Consider the following 20,903-nt stretch of genomic DNA (forward strand, 5'->3'; position numbering starts at 1 on the left):
GCAGTTTTTCAGATAGCTACCAAGATATTTCGTAGTATTAGTTCCTCTTCACTCTTCCTTTTTAGAGTTTTTCTGGTTATTCTTACTTCATTTTTTCCCACATAAACTTTAGAATCAGCTTGTGTACTTCAAAAAATATCTACTGGTATTTTTATGAGGATTATATTAATTTTATGAATTAACTTAGCGTAATTGGTATATTTGTAATGCCGTTTTCCTTTCCAAGAACATGGTATATCTTTCCACTTTTCAAGTCTACTTTTATTTCCTTCAAGATTATTTCAAAGTCTTTCTCACATAGGTTTTGCACATTTCTGGGTAAGTTTATTCCCAGGCGTTTTATCCTCTCTGCTGCCCTTGTGTACAGGGTCTTCTCTTCTGTTATGTTGGCTTATGGTTGTTGTTGTTTGTGGACATAGGATGGCTATTGGTTTCTGTGTATTACTTTTATACTCTCCTTTCTATTTGTTTTCCAGTTGATTTTCTTAGGTTGTCCAGGCATACAATCATACCAGCTGCAAACAGGGATAATTTTGCCTTTATTTTCTAATGGTTACACATCAAATTTCTTTCTGCTCTCTAATTTCGTTGTTAAAAATCTCAAGTAGCATCACGTGGATGATGTTCATCTTTATAAATATAATTATGCCTAGAATTAAATTATGATTTAAAAGCTACCAACTTCATATTTTTTCTTATCCATGTCATAGTGAGGTTCCAAATGCCAAAAATGTTTAAGTGCCATGCTGCTATGCCTTCAGACTCAGATGTTGGACTTGAAAGGTTGCTTAGGCTTCTTGGGAACATTTGGCTGGATAGAGGGACCCTCGAGGCATGGTAGCTGTCAGAGGCAGGTCGGCACCTGATGCAGAGGTGACTTTGGAACCATTCCTGGGCTAGCAAGGCTCAGAGTTAATGGTGCTATTAGAGTCACATTTTACTCTTGGACTTACTTCTGACCTTTGCATTTTTCTGTTAAATATAATTTTTCCCTCTTCTCCCTCCTTCTTTTTGCCCTTTTGCTTGCCCTTTTCTTCCTTGTCCTTCTCTTCCTCCTCATTTTACAATTAACAAAGTTTAAGGAGGTTTTGTGGCATTTGGAATGGATTTAAATCTTATGCCATCTTGAAGATCATTTAATGTAGGAGCCTGCGGTGGGCCAAGAGGGGAAACCAAGAAGATAGATTAGGAGAATATGAAAAAAAACTATAGCATTGTTACATGGGAGATGATATGATCTGTGAAATCTGACCCAGTGAGGAAGTGGCTTTCGTGTAGGTCCTCTGTCAGGAAGGTTACTCTTCCCTTGAGAAAAACAGAACCACAGACGCCCCTCCCATGGCTGGTTGCCAGGCAGAATGCTGGAGACGCAGAGGTTAGAGGACCCAGGGGGGAAGCCAGTGAGGTGGTAGAGAAAAATTAATTTGCAGAGCACAGTGAAGATGTGTCATCGATGAGGTGATCTTTGTGTAACTCTAGACAGTGAGCGCTTCTGCAGTTATTACCGTAGGTTCACATAATATGAAACTTTATCCCAGTGATAACTGATCTGGGACCAGAAACATGTAAGCCACACAAAAGGAGATTCCTAGAACCTGGGCAATACGGGAAGAGAAAGATAGACAGGCTCACAGCAGAGCCAATTTTCTCATCCACATTTGGTAATGTTTTGAAAGGACTAGACATTAAAATAAGAACTGCAGCATTCCATTTGTAGTTTGTTATTTAATTTTGCTTGATCAATCTGGATTGTTCAAATATTTCATTCCACAGTGGGAATCAAGTCTTTGCTGTTTTCAACAAAATCCTGCTTTATCAAGTCCCCTAGAAGTTGTTATAAATAATCACTTAGATTGTTATAAATAATCATATAGACAGACTATACAAGCTGAGATTCCTGGACACAGGGTGGATAAAATTAGGCAGCAAAGAAAACTCTTTCTACAATGTTGCTTCTAAAAAACTCTTCCTATTTGGGTGTTTCTGTGCCAGGTAGGCTTTCAAAGGTGTTAGCCAGATGAGAACAGGGCCCGAGACATAGAATTGTATGTCATCGGTAGATATGCAGTCTGTGATTATTAATTGTTGTGATCCTGTGCTTTTTCATTTGTAAAACAGAAATAATATCTACCACCTAGGAATTTTATAGGAAAATAAATACATAATGTATATAATGTGTTCAGCCCCCTACTTGGAGCATATTAGATGCTCTGTAGATGGTAATTAGAATTAGTGTTATTACATCTGCATTTATAATAAAAACTTGGCCTTACTCAACTTTCACTTTGTTTTTCCTCAACAGTTTAGGACATGGAGCAAAGTTAACTACAACCATGGGTTTCTAAAATTCCTGGAGGACAACAGAACAAAATTGCAATAGCCAACTTCTAGTATGAATTGAATAATTTCAATTATATTGCATCCCCTAGACCTGTGCCTGATGGAGTATTTACATTGCAGGACAGTCTTGCTGTCTGGGCCTAAACTGAAGGAAAGGAAAGTAGAATAATGGCTTTTCTTTTTTCTTGGAGCTGTGAAACCAATAGCTTTTAGTCCAGCCTTTGAGGAGAATTTTAGAGTATGGCCAATTTGGGAACAGAGGAGTCCTTTATAAAGCTCCCATTATGATAAAACCCAACTCATCCTCTTAAATGTTCTCTTTCTCTGTGTGTTATGTTTTGCTGCCTTTGTGCCTTCCCCCCACCTTCAAGCAGTATGTAGCTGATGACTCTTCACTGAACTGGCAAGGATAGTCTCCTTCAGAGAGCTGATAGTTGAGCCTTAACCTGATGGCATAGTTATCTAATCTAGAAATTATTTTTCTTCTCACTTATTTTATGTGTCCTTCTATTTTCTTGATTTGTACCCTGGTTCTGTTATCAGACTTCTGGTCTTCCTGACACAGTAACATTAGAAATCATAAAGAACATTGTCTTGGGGTGATTAATTTGATGGGATTCTTCAGATTGATTTAATCAGTACCGGGCAGGAAGAAACAAAACTTGCCTAATTTTTCTCCTTGTACCACATAAATTAAATTGGAAATAGTTAGACAACCATGTAAATGCATTCTCTTATCTTACTGGCTTTCAGCAAAATTTACAACATACAACATCTGTTCTCTTTGCTTGAGTAAATCAACTTTACCCTTTTTTTATCTTCAAGTTTATCAATAGAAGGTGGAGGAAAAGTAACAAGCAATTAAGATACTTCAATCTCCTTGCTGCAGGGCTAATAAAACATACTCTCTACTTCGGTAATAATATCTTACAATTTGGTGAACTCAAAGCTTTTTTAAAATATGCCTTTAGTCACTTGTAATATGACTACATTGAGTTTCGTTTGTCAAAAAGGTTAAAGAGCTAATTTACTTTATGTAATTTCTTAACCAAAAAAAGAGGACTCACCCTGATTTTAAATGTTTTCATTATTTGCTCACACAGTTTAGAAATGGTTTTATGAGTTTTAGACCACCTTGATGATAATGGAACCAACAGTGATGGCAGAATCTATCTCCCTAAATCATGATTTTTGATGAAAGTAAGGCAATTTTAAAAATAATAATAGCTAACATTTTGTTTTTGCTGTGTTTCAGACACTGTTCCATGTGCTTTATGTACTTTTAACAGCTTAACTGTGTCTTCATATAAGAATACGTTTATGTTCCTGGTTTTTCCAGAAAAAGAAATGGAAGCTCAGATTAAAGGATTTGTCAAGGTTTCACTGGCTTGAAGTGACTGAGTTGGGCTGTGAATTCATGCTTAGTTTCCCACCTTACCCTTTTTCAAGTACTCAGATTCTTCCCACCCTTCCTATTTTAAGTACCCAAATCAATCTGCAAAATGTAGCAAATTAAAATGATTCTGAAATTGAAACAAAAATGTTGCTCTTCTTCCAGGTAACTGTCTGCAAGGACCTTCTCATAAATTTCGCTCAGAGAGGAGGCCTTCTGTGAAGTTGCCATTAGACATTGTCATTCATCTGTGGAGACTGAGGGCCAGATAGTTTCAGGTGAGTGGATCAGAATGTAGTAAAGACTTTGAAGATAATTAGCAGTGTGAGGGCAAGGGTTGTGTTTATTTTGTCTCCCTATCTATTCCCATTAGACTTGGCACATAGTAAGTGCTCATAAAAATATTCGTGAAATTAAATTGGAAACCAGTTTGGTCCTTGTGCGACTTGATTTGTATATTTTTAAATACTATTTCTTTTGTTTGAGTAAAATTAATACTTGCTGATTACAAAGAGTTTAAGCAATAAGGAAAGGAAGAGAAAACAATCTAAATCCCTCTACCTAAAAATAATCAATATTAACATTAGTTGGAGTTCCTGTCGTGGCGCAGTGGTTAACGAATCTGACTAGGAACCATGAGGTTGCGGGTTTGGTCCCTGCTCTTGCTCAGTGGGTTAACAATCCGGCGTTGCCATGAGCTGTGGTGTAGGTTGCAGACGCAGCTCGGATCCCACGTTGCTGTGGCTCTGGCATAGGCCGGTGGCTACAGCTCCGATTCGACCCCTAGCCTGGGAACCTCCATATGCCGCGGGAGCGGCCCAAGAAATAGCAGCAGCAGCAACAACAACAACAACAACAACAAAAATTAACATTAGTGACCATCATTGCAAATATTCTTCTGTGTATCTTATAGAAAGAAGGATAAGTAAACACAATAGTTTAAAGTAGGATTGCAGGAGTTCCTATCATGGCTCAGTGGTTAATGAGTCTGACTAGGAACCATGAGGTGGTGGGTTCGATCCCTGGCCTCGCTCAGTGGGTTAAGGATCTGGTGTTGCTGTGAGCTGTGGGGTACGTCACAGACGTGGCTTGTATCCCACGTTGCTGTGGCTGTGGTGCAGGCCGGCAGCTGTAGCTCTGATTAGACCCCTAGCCTGGGAACCTCCATATGCTGTGGGTGTGGCCCTAAAAAGATAAAAAGACAAAAATAAATAAATAAATAAAAATAGAATTACACTACACAAGCCAATTGCTTTCAATATAATTAATTCTAATTTCACAAAATTGAAATACAATGAAATAAACCTGAAGGAATTATTACCACTTAATTCAACATTTCTTTACCACAGGTTATTATTTCCTAAGCAACTACGTGATCTCTGTTAGCTTATGAAAAATTAAGAGGTTTTTTTGGTGTGAATGTGTATGTATGTATGTATATGTATACATATATATTCTTTAGTTTTATATAGTATTAATTTAAATTCCTGATATGAAATATGAAGATATCATTTTTACTTTTCTACTTCCCTAACTCCTTTTTATCTTATTATATTATTATTTTTGAACTATTAAGGTTTATATTTGTTATAGTCTGTTTTCTTAATTTACAGTTATCTATAATAAATTAACATTTAAATGAGACCTTTACCACTAATTCTCTTACCATGTGTTCTTCATTCCCAAGTTCTTCATTCTTATACATCTCTTAATTGGATAGCTTGTATACTCACCTAGTCTTCTTTTCTAGGTAAGGCTTACATGTGTTGGATTCCCTGAGTTTTCCATGATTAAAAGTGTCTGCCTTTTGCCTTTTTATTTGAATATCCTCATGACTGGATATAATATTCTTGGGTATACGTTCCTTTACAATATTGTAGACATATTTCTACTGTCCTGTCTGAAGGTTATAGTGAGGAGTGAGGAGGACTAATCACAGCCTGATTCTCTCTACTCGCCCCACTATCCAACTTAGTAATGTACTTTTCCCCCATGGAATTCCTGAAGACTTTATTTCCTAATCTTTGAAGTTGAATAACTCTGCATCAGTTTTTCCTGGACTTGTGAGCTTTTTCATTCTGCATATTCACATATTTCTTAACTTTAGGTAAATTTTCTTTTATTATATCTTTGGAGACTATTATCTTGGATGAGTTCTCTACAATAGGGACATCTTATAGCTTTGTTTTGGGTTTTTAAAAAATCTTTCCTTCATTATTGTTAGCTTTTCTCTGACAGCTTAACTTTTTTGTGATCATTTTGATATCTCAATTTTTAAAAATTTTCCAGTTGAGTGAATATAGGTTATATCGATTCTGTGCCCTTTCTATGTATTGCATGGTTTTGATCCTCAATTTGTTTCTTGTATCCACAAATCTCCCTTTTCATCTCTTTTTATCATCTTGCCTTTTAGCTTCTGTGGTTTTTTTCTTTTTTGGTTAAGTAGAATTTATTTCATGTTTTAAAAAATAGGTGATATTTACAGAGTTCAAAAATTGAAGAAAAACTCAATGTGAAAATACCCACTCTTATCTTCTGCCCATCCAGTTAACTTCTCCCATATATAACCAGTGTTATTAGTGACTTCTGTATACTTCTGGAGGTTATGAATGTTCAAGCAAAGATAAAAATGTAGTCTTTTTAAAAAGCTCTTGTTGTATGGGGTCCATAATATATGTTGTTCTATGGTTTAATTATTTGTAAAATAATTTCTTTCTGCTGCTTCAGTGACATACTTGCTTGGGCTAATTCTTTGTCTTTTTCTTTCTTTCCTTTTTCTCTCCTTTTTTTTTTTTTTTTTTTTTGCCGTGTTGTGCTTGCATATTTGTCTTGTTATTTTTATTTTTCTCATATTTTACTTGGATATCTCGATCTGTAATTTTTTATTATTCTTACACAGTATAGATAGCTTCCTTGTTGTTTCCTACTTTATCTGAGGTCAGTGTTATTTGTGCTATAAGCCACAGTTGAAAATTGGGAACATTTAGTGCATAATCTCCTTTCATAATCTGGGAACATGGCAGAGGATGGGGGACTCAGTAAGGGAGTGTATATTTTAGTTTACAGTCTTGGGCTTTTGATGCTTTGTTAAATGCCCTGAACCAGGTTTCCTCCACCTAGATAAGAGGTATATCTTATTCACATGGCAGGGGAGGGGCTGGACACCATAGTCTTTGGATTTGTTCCCCAATTCAGCGTGTATCTCTGGAGCCCTGATTTCATCCAAAGGTGAGCGTCTTCTTTAAAAACTTCCTTTATTTCACCTATTTCTCTCCAGCAGCCATTTTCATCGTGCCCCTATTCAAAGAGGGAAAAGATAGTGATACAACTTAGTGAGAGTCTCTCCGAATTTGGGGATACAAATGAGAACTTCCTTGATTTTGTTGATGCAGTTTAGTGTATGAGAGGTGGGGAAAAATTAAGTGGAAACCTCCCTACAACATATTGGTTTGATTGAGAATTGTTTCTTTCCTTTGCTATCACCTTATGAAGTTTATGGCATTGGAATGTAATAGTTTTTTGTTTGGTTTACAGCCATCATTTTTCTTTTGCTCTTTTCCCCTTCTTTTTGTTAAGTATTAGACAATCAATTTCCCAGAAATCTTTATTTTTCAAAAAAGTATTTGGCTTATATTTTCCCTTCTATTCCCTGCCTGTAACCAAATTTTAACATTGTATGGGAACTTTTGCTACAATATATGCAAACATATAATCCGTTTGTGAAACTGGGAAATGTGGAGAAGTGTTACTTTGTTTAGAGGCAGTCTTCTTATTTTTATTGAATTTTAGGGGTTTTGGCAGCCTGGAATGATATTTTGAAATTTCCATCAGTCTATGGCTGTCCTAGAACACTGAACTCTTTCAAATCATTTTATACATCAATAGAGCCATATTTTTCAATGTGTTATTTGTGTACTGTCACTCCAAATGGCCAGAGTCTGGAAGAAACTGGAAAGTCTGATAAAGATCCTAGTCGGAGGATTGAGGGAGGCTTTTAAAATGAGATCACATGATGTCATGTCATGTCCAAGAGCCCTGCCTAGCCAGACTGCAGAAAGAGGTCTGACTAAATTCCCTGCCACAGCCGCAGCTGCCTTGTCCCCAGTGCTTGTAAAGGAACAGGCTGCTGCTGGTTGACAGAGGAAGATGGTCACAAAACCAAGAGCCAGGGGAGTGAGAACTGGAAGCAACTGAGAAAGGGAGAGAAGGAAGGAGGGACTACTCCTGGAGACCCGCCAAGCTCACTGGCGCTGTGAGCCCTGTGCATATTGTTGTGATGTGCCAAATGTTACCAACAGTGAGGTTCATATTTCTACCTTGTAATATGTCTCTTCTCCCCCCACCCCCGCCCCCAGGAGGAGTCAGATCACAGATATGAGTTTAAAAAAACTCCAAATACAGATCACATTAAACTGGGAACTGGATCCCATGATTCAGAAACAAGTCATGCTTTTTGGGCAGGATTGAAATCTTTAGGGTTTCTTGCCCCAGCACACAATTTTATTTATTTATTTATTTAAAATGATTTTTATTGTTTCCATTATAGTTGGTTTTCAGTGTTCTGTCAGTTTTCTGCTGTACAGCAAAGTGACCCAGTCACACACACACATATATGTGTATATACATTTTTTTCTCACATTATCCTCCATCACAAATGGCTAGATATAGTTCCCTGTGCTATACAGCAGGACCTCATTGCTTATCCACTCCAAATGCAATAGTTTGCATTTATTAACCCCAGATTCCCAGTCCATCCCACTCCCTCTCTCTCCTCCTTGGCAACCAAAAGTCTGTTCTCCAAGTCCATGAATTTCTTTTCTGCAGTACACAGTTTTAAAGGAGCAATAGATTAGGATTCCCTCTTCCTTTTTTTCTCAGAAGTTTGATTTTTTTTTTTTTTTTTTTAGCACATGAGGCTCTTCACACCAAAACCAAAATGTCCTTTCCTTGTCTGATGAATTTGAAACTGCTGCCACCTTCCTATTCACAGATAAAATATACATGAGCAGCCATAGGGGCTGCTCCATTGTGATTGAGCCATCAAGGATGCCTAGTCAGCAAGGTTTCTGTAGGCAGAACTTAAGGGGAACAGTACCAACTGCTGGCCGCTTCCTCTTCCCTAGAAAATGAAGTTGGCCTTAACAGTTAGATTGTAAAAGAGACATAATAGATCTTAGCATAGTTATGCAGGAACACCATAAAGATATGGTCTGTTGCCTTTTCATTGAGGCGAGACATTAGGCCATCTAATGAGTTACTGGGTCGTTGGGTGTGGGATAGAGAGTGGAGAGGGCTGATCGGTTATACAACATAGAAAACAGTGATGGGGGAGATAATGATCGTGTCTCTAGGGTGATCCTGAGGAGAGGATGCCCTGGTGCAGTTCCACTCTAAGAGGTGTATGCCATCCCATCCCATCCCATTTATCATCCAAACTGGGGCATTATGATAGAGTGAGAAAGGGGGGTGCCGTTAATAATTAATCCAGGGTATCCGTGCACATAGGACTGTCCTGGGCAAATATTAATTCAACCCTGCTACTTAACTCTGATGCTGAGTTTACTAAGTAAGCTTTTGATCCCAATTGGCCTTTCTATAAAGTTTTGTCTCCAGAGTGAGCGTGATGACCATGCCTTCATTCAGCAAATATTTTATTGAGCATAACACTGAAGTTTTACCTTCATGGAGCTTATAGTCTAGTAGAGGGATAGTGTGATCCGTGTTGTGTTAGGGGAAATATGAGGTAATATAGGTGGGCTCACTGCTAAGACTTAGAAGTTTCTGTTTTCCTGGAGGAAACCACTAGTTTCTGAGCTGAGACCTGAAGTGTGATGAGAACTTATTGGGTAAAGGATGTGAGGGAGAGAGTTTTTCAAGCCCAGGGAATTTTTCATGGGCCAGAGAAGCATCATTTATTCTAGGTAAGGAAAGATGTGTGTTAGGCTGAAGTGTAGGCTAAGTGAAGGAGAGGAACAAGGCTTGACAGAGATGGGAGCGGGCCACTCCCAGGGAGCACATGCACTCCACTGACTCTAGCCAAGGGGATACCTGCTGGCACCAGAGTGAACACACACACTCCACGCCTCTAAATTCCAAGCCAGATTCAGACTTGAGCTGAGGAAGTGAGAAGCTTTAAACCGAATGGGAGTTAGACCTTTTGATTTAGATTAGATTGGATTTTTAAAAATCTTTTTTTAAAGTTTCTCTCTCTTTCTCTGTCTCTGTCTCTGTCTCTCTCTCTCTCTCTCTTTTTTTTTTTTTGGCTGCATCTGCAGCGTGTGAAAGTTCTTGGGCCAGGGATTGAACGTGTACCACAGCAGTGACAACGCCAGACCCTTAATCCACTAGGCCACCAGGGAACTCCGTAAAAATCATTTATTTTTTTAATGGAAGTGATGAACTTAAACAGCAATGATTTAAACAGTACTGTCACACTTATAACCAAACCATATATCCATAGGCCCACTCTGTTCTGCTCTTTGATTTCTGCTTTCTACAGGCAATCACTTTCAACTCAGTGCTTTAGCTGCTGCTCTAGTATTTACTTTCAAATTCTTGTTATATCCCAAGTTTTCAATTCTGAACATTCTCTGTTAACTTTATTCTGTGCTAAATGAGGATTTACCTGTCTATCATTACTACCCTTCCCTGCTCTTCCCCCCCATAATACACATATACTCATCTCCCCAATATAATTATATTTTGATTTATTTTTATTAAATCAAAATTCCATGTTTACATCATTATGTATAGGTAAATAGGCACATTTATAGCTGAGCAACTTATATTCCCTTCTATTACTTCTCACTCTTCCTGGTGTTAATAATTATTTAGTTTTCTATGTACCTCTTGCTATTTCTACCACCATTTTTTTTTTTTTTTTTTTTTTTTTTTTAGGGCTACACCTGTGGCATATGGAGGTTCCCAGGCTAGGTGTCGAATTGGAGCTACAGCTGCCAGCCTGCGCCACAACCATAGCAATGCAGGATCCAAGCCACATCTGTGACCTACACCACAGCTCACAGCAACGCCAGATCCTTAACCCCCTGAGTAAGGCCAGGGATCCAACCCGCAACCTCGTGGTTACTAGTTGGATTTGTTTCTGCTGCGCCACGACGGGAACTCCTGCCCCAAACTTTTGAACATGATGATTGGTGTAGTCAATGAGGAAATCTCTCAGTGGCATTTTTTTCTTTGGCGCTATCCTTTCTGAAAGCTCATCTTCCAGTTCCAGGCTGAATGGCTCGCTCTCCAGGTCTACAGTATAATCTTCATCTTCAAACTGCCATTTACAGACATCCTAGAAATTTCTTTTCACTCTGTCCTGTATTAAGATCCCTAATCCCTGCTTCTTTCCTGATTTAGAATTGGTTTTTCTGCTTATCCCCAAAGCTGAGATATCATTTAGGGATGGAAACAAGAGATTCACCTGACAAAACAGGTCTGAAAATAATGATGGGAGAAAAAAAATCACTTCCTGCTTTCACCCTACCAAGTCCAATTTATTCATTACACTTGTTATAGGAGTTCCCTGGTGGTCTAGTTGTTAAGGATTTGATGTCACTGCTGTGGCGCGAGTTTGATCCCTGGCCTGGGAATTTGCACAGGCTGCAGGCGAGGCCAAAAAATAAATAAATAAACTCATTACACCAGTGGTGGGGGGATATATGATCAGATTGCGTTTTAGAAGCATTGATTCAGCTTCCCGTGTTTATTGATAAATGTTAGGCAGTGGGGACACAATACAGGCAAGACAGGCATGGAGCCTGCCCTATACCTCTCAACTCTGTATAACAGACAAGTGAGCGATTAGAATAGAACATGAAAGGCAAGTACAGGGTGCTTTGGTGGTGCATGAGCCGTGCACTTAACTCTGGCGTAGAGTGAAGGATAGACTGAAGGCACAAACATAAAAGGTCACGTATCCCATGGTCCCATGTAGAGGACAATCCAGAGGAGGCAGATCAGTAGAAACAGAAAGCAGAATTGGGATTGACTGCTAATGGGTACAGGGTTTCCTTTTAGGGCGATGAAAATGTTCTGGAACTAGGTAGTTGTGATGGTTGCAGAACACTGTGAAAGTACTAAGAGCCGTTGAATCATACACTTCAAAATGGTTAATTATTTTTTTTTCTGGCCCTGCTCACAGCATGCGGAAGTTCCTGCACCAGGGATCAAACCCCAGCCACAGCCCTGACAACGCAGGATCCTTAACCGCTAAGCCGCCAGGGAACTCCCCAAATGGTTAATTTTATATTATGTAAATTCTATCTCCAATTGAAAAAACAGAGTGGAAGGGAGAGCAGTTAGGAAACTACTTCACCAATGGTCCTGATGTAAGAGACATTTAAAAACATTTTCTTTATTTTGAAAGCATCATTTTTATATAGTTGGTGAATAGGCATACACATGGTACAAGTTTCAGGAAAGGACAAAGAGTTAAAGTGAAATCTAAGTCTCTTTCCTTCCCCATCTCCCAGTCACCCAGTTCCCTTCCCTCAGAGGAAAACATTATCAGATTCTTGCGTATTTTGAGTCTACACCTAAATGTGTGTTTTTGTGTATAAAGATGGTCGCCAACCTAGAATGGTTTGACTTACAGTTTTTTTTCAACTTTACCATGGTGAAAAAGTGATATACATTCTGTAGAAACTGTACTTCAAACTTGGGATTTTGACCTTTTCCTGGGCTGCCACAGTTTCCATTCAGCCAGTTGATCAGGAAGGGAAAAAATCAACACATTTACAAGCATCCTGTATCCATACAGCCATTCTGTTTTTCACTTTTGGTACAGTATTTAATAAATTCCATTCCATTCAAGTGTGATATTCAGCACTTTATTATGAAATAGTTTTGTGTTAGATGATTTTGCCCAACTGTTGGCTAATCTAAGGGTTCTGAGTACAGTTAAAGTAGGCTAGGCTACCTTAGTTATGATGTTTGGTAGGTTAGGTATATTCAGTACGTTTTTGAGTTAGGATATTTTCAACTTACAATGGGGTTTATTGAGATGTAAGCCCATTGTAAGTGAAAGAAGAGCTCTGTGTGTGTTCATATGTATATTATATATACTGTCAAAAATCCGGAAATAGTAACAGTTAAAACCGAGCCAGTAAAATAGTATTTAGTAAGAGTTTATTGTGCACAAAAGAACAGTTTGTGAACTGGGAGTCTTCACATCCAAAACTGAGATGAAGCTCAGAGGGATGTCATTACAGGATGGCTTTTAAAGTGAAAATGATGAAGCTGTTTAACCTTTATAAGCGATTGGTTATTACAAAGAGGCGTTTCTAGATAGCATAGTATTGGATAAAAGTGATTATCTTATACTGTTTTAGGAAGATGACTAAAGTTTCTTTTATGATTGCCAGAGGCATTTATAAGGAATAACCTAAGTTAAGTTTTACTTGTGTTTATGAAATAAGCTAGATTTAATTTTACTTAGGTGGCTTAAATGGTTTTGTCTGCTTGAGGGATTTTCAATCCTGGTTTATATTTCATTTTGGCAGTATCACTTTAAGTCAAAATGTAGCATACTATAAACAAGTTTTGCATTTTGCTTTCTTCAGTTAATATATTTTAGAGCTCATTTCATATCAGTACACAGAATGTTGTCTCATTCTTTTTAACACCTTCGGAGAATTTGATCATAGGACCATAATTTATCTAACCAGTTTCTTATTCATGAGTACTCAGATATTTAGGCTTTTTAAGGATTTTTTTTTTGCTACCGCAGACAATGCTATAGTGAATTATATATATATATATTTTTATGTAATTTATAAATATATGTTATATATATATATATATACAATTTACATACATATATCCCAGATGTGAGCATGTCATAAGGTCTTGAACTAAGGCAGTACAAGCTGGAGGGAGAGGAGATAAGAGAATATGAGAGAGAGCAAGCATGCAGGGAGGCAGAAGTTGTGAAATGTGATTGATTTCAAACGTTAGGTGAGGGAGAGACAGTTTGTATTGCTGTGTTCTTCCTTCCAATCACTAGCAGAGGGCAGGTGCTTAAAAATATTTTCTGAATGCAGCCACAAGAATAGCTTTAGATTCTAGTATAAATAGTGGGTTCTAGTAAATGAACCTCTTACACCCACACCTTGTTTTGATTTTCATGACCTCTCCCCTTCTGCTTTCCTGGAGGGCTTTGATTTGACAGTTTACTGACATCCAGTCAACAGCTTTAATTGTGCAGTGCATTCTGTGGAGTCAGGTTTATTTTTGCTTTTGTTTTTTTTTTTTGGTCTTGTAGATTATCGGCAGTACAGTGGTTAGTAAATAATTGCACTACAATGGGAGGAAAAATTATGTATACATGTATGTGTAACTTGGTCTCCATGCCGTACAGTGGAAAAATAAATAAATAAAAAAGGAGAGTTAAAAAAAAATAAAAAAATAAATAATTGCAAATCTGATCGTTGTGTGCCAGTGTTCTTAAATTGAGTGAATGTTTTATGGATTGAACAAACATCATATTTAGGTTTCCAGTTAATGTCAAGGTTAATGATATTTAACAAAATTGAAATTTATAGTAGGTTGTGCTTCTAATCAGTGTTCAGAAGTAGATTTGCTGCTTTCTCCATCTCTTCATACTAAGGAGTTCTGTATCTTGTCTCCCTTTAGAAACTTAAATTTGTTTCTTCTCTGAATTCCTTTAAAATCTCTTTTCCTCCCTAATTAAACTATGATTTAAAGACACAGTAAGATTATAATTAAGCTGGAGTTTGACCACAATATATTCTTTATTTATGGTGCAATTTCTCAACATTAGTGATTGATATAGTCACATAATAACTGTGACATTTGTGTTTAGGAAAATTTTCAACTGCCAACTTAAAAATTGTTGAGAGCCTTATTTCATACTGGCATGAGATTCTTTACTTTCAGGAACAAACCTGATTAGTGGTTTGTGTAAACTTCTTGCTGGTGTACACCTAAATCAGTCTCTCTTTTTGATTCTCTTTCTACACACACACACACACACACACACACACACACTTATTTATTTATTCATACATTCTATTATCTGTCTGCTTTTGGCAGCAATGTGTAAAATTTCTACTTGTGTGGTTTTAATTAACTTCGTCTTTTGAGATGATTTGATTTAGATGTTGTGGGCCAGATAAGTGTGAGAGCTGTTATAGGCAAACTTTATTGTTAAGGAGTTTTGTGTTATAAGAAAATGGAAGTAAAACTTGGAAAGAGAATGAATAAAGAAATTGGATTGCCTTGCCTCCTGCTGTGTGGGTTAGCAAGTTAAGCATTTGGTATGTCTAGAAGTCTATTAATAGCTCAAACAGCTCCCCAGGAGGCTTTACCAAAAACCCTAGTAAACTAACTGGGGCTCCTTCTCTTCTTCTTCCCTGTTCTCCCTCCCTCCCTTTCTTTCTTTCCTAAATAGACACTGTCAAGTTGTTCTCTTGTAGGTTATACCCATTCATAGTTCTACCAGCCGTGTATGAGAAGCTGTTTTTCCACGTCCCTCCAACACAGAGGACTATTATTGCTTTTTATGAACCTTTCTTAGCTTGATTATATCTTTCCTGAAGTTTGCTGACCAGATCTCCTTTATTCTGGTCATTGTCCATTCTCTATGGAACCAGCTTTGATGAAGTTAATGAGGTTAGAGAAGGAAGCTAAGGTTTTTGAACATGATGTTTTATATAACACATAAAATATTTTATTTAAAAGTCAAGCATGCCGAGTAGTATAAAGAATATTAGAATGAACATCCTTGTACAACACCACCTCACTGTGCTATATTTTATTCTTTTTATAGCATTTGCTTTAAATCCTTTTTTAAAAGCGAAACATTACAGGTAGACTTGAAGCCACATGTACACCCCTCCCTGATATCAATTACCTTCCTCTTTCTCCAGAAATATCAAGTACATCATATATATGTGTGTATGTGTTTTTTATATATATATATATATAATTATTATTATTTTTCCTTTTTAGAGCCACATCCACAGCTATGGAAGTTTCCAGGCTAGGGGTCCAATTGTAGCTACAGCTGCCCGCCACAGCCACAGCCACAGCCACAGCCACAGCAATGCGGGATCCAAGCCTCACCTGTGACCTACCACAGCTCCCGGCAATGCCAGATCACCAACCCACTAAGCAAGGTTAGGGCTCAAACCCGTATCCTCATGGATAGTCAGATTCGGTTCCCCTGTGCTGCAATTGGAACTCCATCCTCAAGTGTATTTTTAATTCTACAAGAAATATTTTTGTTTTGCATATTTCAGTGATACTGTGTGAATTCTTCTCTGACTTAGTTTTTCATCAACATCATATATTTGAGATTTATTCATGTTGATATATCACTTATTGAATTGCCTTATAGTTTAATCTGAATATATCATAATTCATTTATCCATCCTTCTGTGGATGGACATTTGAGTTGTTGCCATCTTTGTACTATTGCATACAATGCTGCAATGAATGTTTCATAATATGTTTCTGCCTCTCTTTCAACATAGATAAGGATGTATGTGGTTCCAAGAGCTACTATATCCATCCAGGAGGATGAAATTGCTGCATCATAAGAACAGCAGTTCTGGGAAGATAGGGTGGTGTAGGGGGACAGTTCACTGTTCCTGAAACCAAAAGTTCTTTGAAATTTCTGTCTGTGAATTATGCAGATTTAAAGATCATGAAATAAGTTTGGAGAGGGAGATGGGATAAAGACCCAGTATGTTGGGCTAAGGCCTTAAAGAAGCTTTCAGTGATTTTAGGTGGGGGATTATTGATCAGGTTTTCATTTTAAAGACATTTTCTGTTGAGTTATGTGGAGAATGAACCTTGGTTGGAAGGAAGAGTGTTTCAGTTAGTACTCTTTGTATTGTAAGTAATAGAAAGTCAAACTCAAAAGGAGTTATATAACAAAGGAATTTATTGACACACATAAAAACAACTTCTGGGGTAGCAAGGTAGGTTTGACTCCTCAGTTGAATGATGTCACCAAAGATTCAATTTTTTCCAACTCTATCTTCCTTATGTCTCTGCCGCTTCCTGGTGGCAAGATGGTTGCAAACAGCTCCTGGGACAATATACTTTACCATCCATGCCCAAAGTGAGGAAATAGAGACATACAGAGCATCTGTCACTCAGTCAAACCAAAATTCATGCCCAGTGAATCAATCACTGACCCACTGGTGGGTAGAGCTATTCTGATTGGCTAATTCCACCTAGGACCCTTTCCTGAGGCTAGCAGATGGTATTGCCCACCCTGGATAGTAAGACTACTGTGTCACTGTGTAAAAGTGCCTCCCCAGAAGACAGTCTTCGCAGAGGCTGTCGTGAAGAAAGAATGGAGATATGTAGGCTTGTTAGAAACCTGACATGTGTCTTCTATAGCAGAGGAGTAAGCAAGCCTGGAGTGAGAGACATATGTAAAGAGGTGGTAGAATAGTGAAAAAATAGGTAGCTTTAGTCATAAAAGTAGGGAGAGACAAGAGGAGGTAGACTTGAGAAGTATGTAGGAATCAAGACTTGGTGATTTATGATCATGGGGAGAAATGAGTAGTGTACTAGTAAGGCTAGACTAAACTACTGTAACAAAGAGACCCTGAGATGTAATAGCTTGAATAGTCAAAGTTTATTTCTTTTTCAGGTTTAGAGTGTGTTCTAGGTTGCTGCTGATGGTGGTAAATGGATCTGATTAATCTCACAGGGATTCCGGTTTATCACATCTGGACCATCTTCAATATATATCTTCCAAAATTGCTTTCATTATTGCCATTCTAATCCCAAGGAAGGGGGAAAGTGCATGAAGTTATGAACACAAAGAGTTTTTTTGGCCAGACCCAAAAGTGGCCTCCATCACTTCTGTTCTCATTTCATTCAAGAGAAACTTGTCATAAGGCCACTTATAAAGTACAAGGGGTATGTGGTATAGGAGAGCATAGAGTTTGGTCTATGCTACAGGCTGTCTCTGCTACAGGTGGAATATGGTGACTTCCATGCTTCTGCTTGAGCAATTGATGATTGCTACTAGCAAATGTGTAGGAGACTACAGCAGGGGGATTGGAAGTGGGGAAGAATGGAAGATGAAGAGTATACATTGGGATACCTTGAGTTTGCTGTGCTTGAGGGACATACAGGTAGAAATTTATAATTGGCAGATGGCTATACAAGCCAGGCTTTCATAAAGGGAGATCAGGATTAGAGACATAGATTGGAGAGTCACCCATTATTAAGTGGCTGATCCATGGGGTAATTTTTGTTTAAAAGCATTTCTTGGCACTTACCTCGAAGCCCATCTGCCTCTTTTCTGCTGCCCACTCCTTCAATCATGTGACATTCTAAGGCAGTTTGACAGCTTAGTACTTGAAAAAGATAAATTTATTCTTTGAATCTGGAGATGTCTCCCTGTAACAGATTGTTTATAAAAATGTCAAAATAATATCAGTGCTAGCATGATGGCTAGGGGATCCCATTGTTAGCATGACTCCAACTAGATAAGTGCTTTAGAATCACTGCCTTTGATTGCCTGTCTTTAATTCAGCTCTCTATGCTTGACAAAACAATTAAGATTTTAAACAAATTTCTATGGGTTGCCCCTTATTCAAATGCCTATTTATGTAGTTGCGGATGATTTTTCCTTAGAGAAACTATGTTCTTATTCTTCTAATAAGTTGTGAGTGGTAGTTATTCTCATGTTCCTAGATTTGTAATTGAGTTGAAGAATTTTACATGTTGGGGTTGGGATTCATATTTGTCAAGGTTATCTCTATTGCATCCCTTTGTGGAAGGGATTGTGTTACTAGAAAATCCTTCAGAAAGAGGAAAGATTGTTGCAATTTCTTTTTTTGACTCTGGCAAATACTCATTTTGGAATTAAAGAACTGTGATGTGTTTTCCAGATATTTTTGAACCTATTCTGTTGCAGGGATTTTCGGTGTTAATAGGGATCTTAGAGGATATGCCCCTACTCATTGCAGGTGACCCCTGCTCTAACCATTCAAATAATTCCGTAGGTTCTACTTGGATACTTCTAGTGTCAGACACCTCAGTACTTTTCTAAAAAGATTGTTTCCTTGATGGAAGAACCTGAAGTTTTTTTTGTTTGTTTTTTGCTTTTTGTTTTTGCTTGAGTTCAAATCTGCCTGCTTCTGATTCTACTCATTAGCTCTAGGGTAGCAGTTATCACCTTTTTGCTATTTTGGTGTTTGAGCCTTAGGGAAGTTATGTATGGTCTGACTTATGGGAGACTTATGAGGTATACAAACATAAATAATATAGGTAGCTGGATATACACTTCTGGACCATTTAAGAAAACACTGAAATGCAAACAAGGGAGAGTGAGTATCTTGGTAATGTTGATCCCTTTCTAGTTTATATAAAAATAAATCACTTGCACAATCTACACTTTTACCATTATAAATAACAAATCATTTGCCACCCATGTCTGGAGTAAAACAGATATTTGAAGACAGCTCTCATATCCATCCTTAGTTGTCTTTTTTTAAATTTTTAAAATTTTTTATTTTTTATTTTTTTTTGTCTTTTTCCTATTTCTTTGGGCCGCTCCCGCGGCATATAGAGGTTCCCAGGCTAGGGGTCCAATCGGAGCTGTAGCCATTGGCCTACGCCAGAGCCACAGCAACGCGGGATCCGAGCCGCGTCTGCAACCTTCACCACAGCTCACGGCAACGCCGGATCGTTAACCCACTAAGCAAGGGCAGGGACCGAACCCGCAACCTCATGGTTCCTAGTCGGATTCGTTAACCACTGTGCCACGACGGGAACTCTGTCTCTTTTTTTTTAAATTACTCAATGAATTTTATTACATTTATAGTTGTACAATGAGCATCGTGATCCGATTTTATAGAGTTTCCATCTCAAACCCCCAGGGCATCCCCCCCACTCCCAACATGTCTCCTTTGGAGACCATAAGTTTTTCAAAATCTGTAAGTCAGTATCTGTTCTGCAAAGAAGTTCATTGTGTCCTTTTTTCAGATTCCACATGTAAGTGATAGCGTATGATGTTGGTGTCTCATTGTATGGCTGACTTCACTTAGCATGACAGTTTCTAGGTCCATCCATGTTGCTAAAAATGCTGGTATTTTGTTCTTTTTAATGGCTGAGTAATATTCCATTGTGTATATGTACCACTTCTTCTTGATCCACTTCTCTGTCGATGGACATTTAGGTTGTTTCCATGTCTTGGCTATTGTGTAGAGTGCTGCAATGAACATTGGAGTACATGTGTCTTTTCGACTCATAGTTTTCTCTGGATAGATGCCCATGAGTGGGATTGCTGGATCAAATGGTAATTCTGTTTTTAGTTTTCTGAGGAATCTCCATACTGTTTTCCACAGTGGTTGCACCAATTTACAATTCTACCAACAGTGTAATAGGGTTCCTTTTTCTCCACACCCCTCTCCAGCACTTATTGTTTGTAGACTTTTGGATGATGGCCATTCTGGCTGGTGTAAGGTGGTACCTCATAGTGGTTTTGATTTGCATTTCTCTAATAATGAATGATGTTGAACATCTTTTCATGTGTATTTTGGCCATCTGTATGTCTTCTTTGGAGAATTGTCTGTCATCTTTAGTCTTCTTGCTGTGGACCATCCATGCCCCTTTATCCTGCCCATTTCTTATAACCTGTGATTTCTAGACCCTCAGTGTCCTGGTCACTCCCCCTTGGATAAATGCTCATCAGTGTCTTTCTTAAACTGCAACATGTCCAGAATTAGACATGATATTCCAAATATGGTCTGTATAAGGCATGGCTCATTGCTTGATGGGAATAGTGTGTTCCAAAGCACTAGAAGATTGGGGAATAAGATTATGGAAATAAGAATATTTTCTCTCATCTTTTATTTATTATTTATTTATGTATATATTGGCTGTGCCTGTAGTATTCAGAAGTTCCTGGACCAGGGATCAAACAAAGCCACAACAGTGACAACACTTAATCCTTAACCTCTAGGCCACCAGGGAACTCCTCTTAGCTTTTAAAAGTTAGGTACAAAGAATTCAAGCTCTCTCTCTCTCTCTCTCTCTCTCTCTCTGTGTGTGTGTGTGTGTGTGTGTGCTCTGATGCAAATGTTTGCTGTTAGGGGAGACATGTTATTAACCTTTGCAATCTGGCTATTGCCTAATTACTGCTAAAGGCTTTGAATCCTCACATCCATAA

General features: G+C 38.0%; 1 long non-coding RNA gene across 1 annotated transcript in view; it reads left to right on the top strand.

Annotated features, from left to right (window-relative positions):
- The window catches only part of LOC110257768, a 160,461-nt gene that overhangs the window by 106,784 nt on the left and 32,774 nt on the right, over positions 1–20,903 (top strand). Inside the window, exon 3 of the long non-coding RNA XR_002340734.1 lies at positions 3,899–4,011. This is a non-coding gene — a long non-coding RNA (uncharacterized LOC110257768). The remainder of the gene's footprint in view (positions 1–3,898; positions 4,012–20,903) is intronic.

The sequence above is a fragment of the Sus scrofa genome, chromosome X (assembly GCF_000003025.6).
Source record: "Sus scrofa isolate TJ Tabasco breed Duroc chromosome X, Sscrofa11.1, whole genome shotgun sequence".
NCBI lineage: Eukaryota > Metazoa > Chordata > Mammalia > Artiodactyla > Suidae > Sus > Sus scrofa.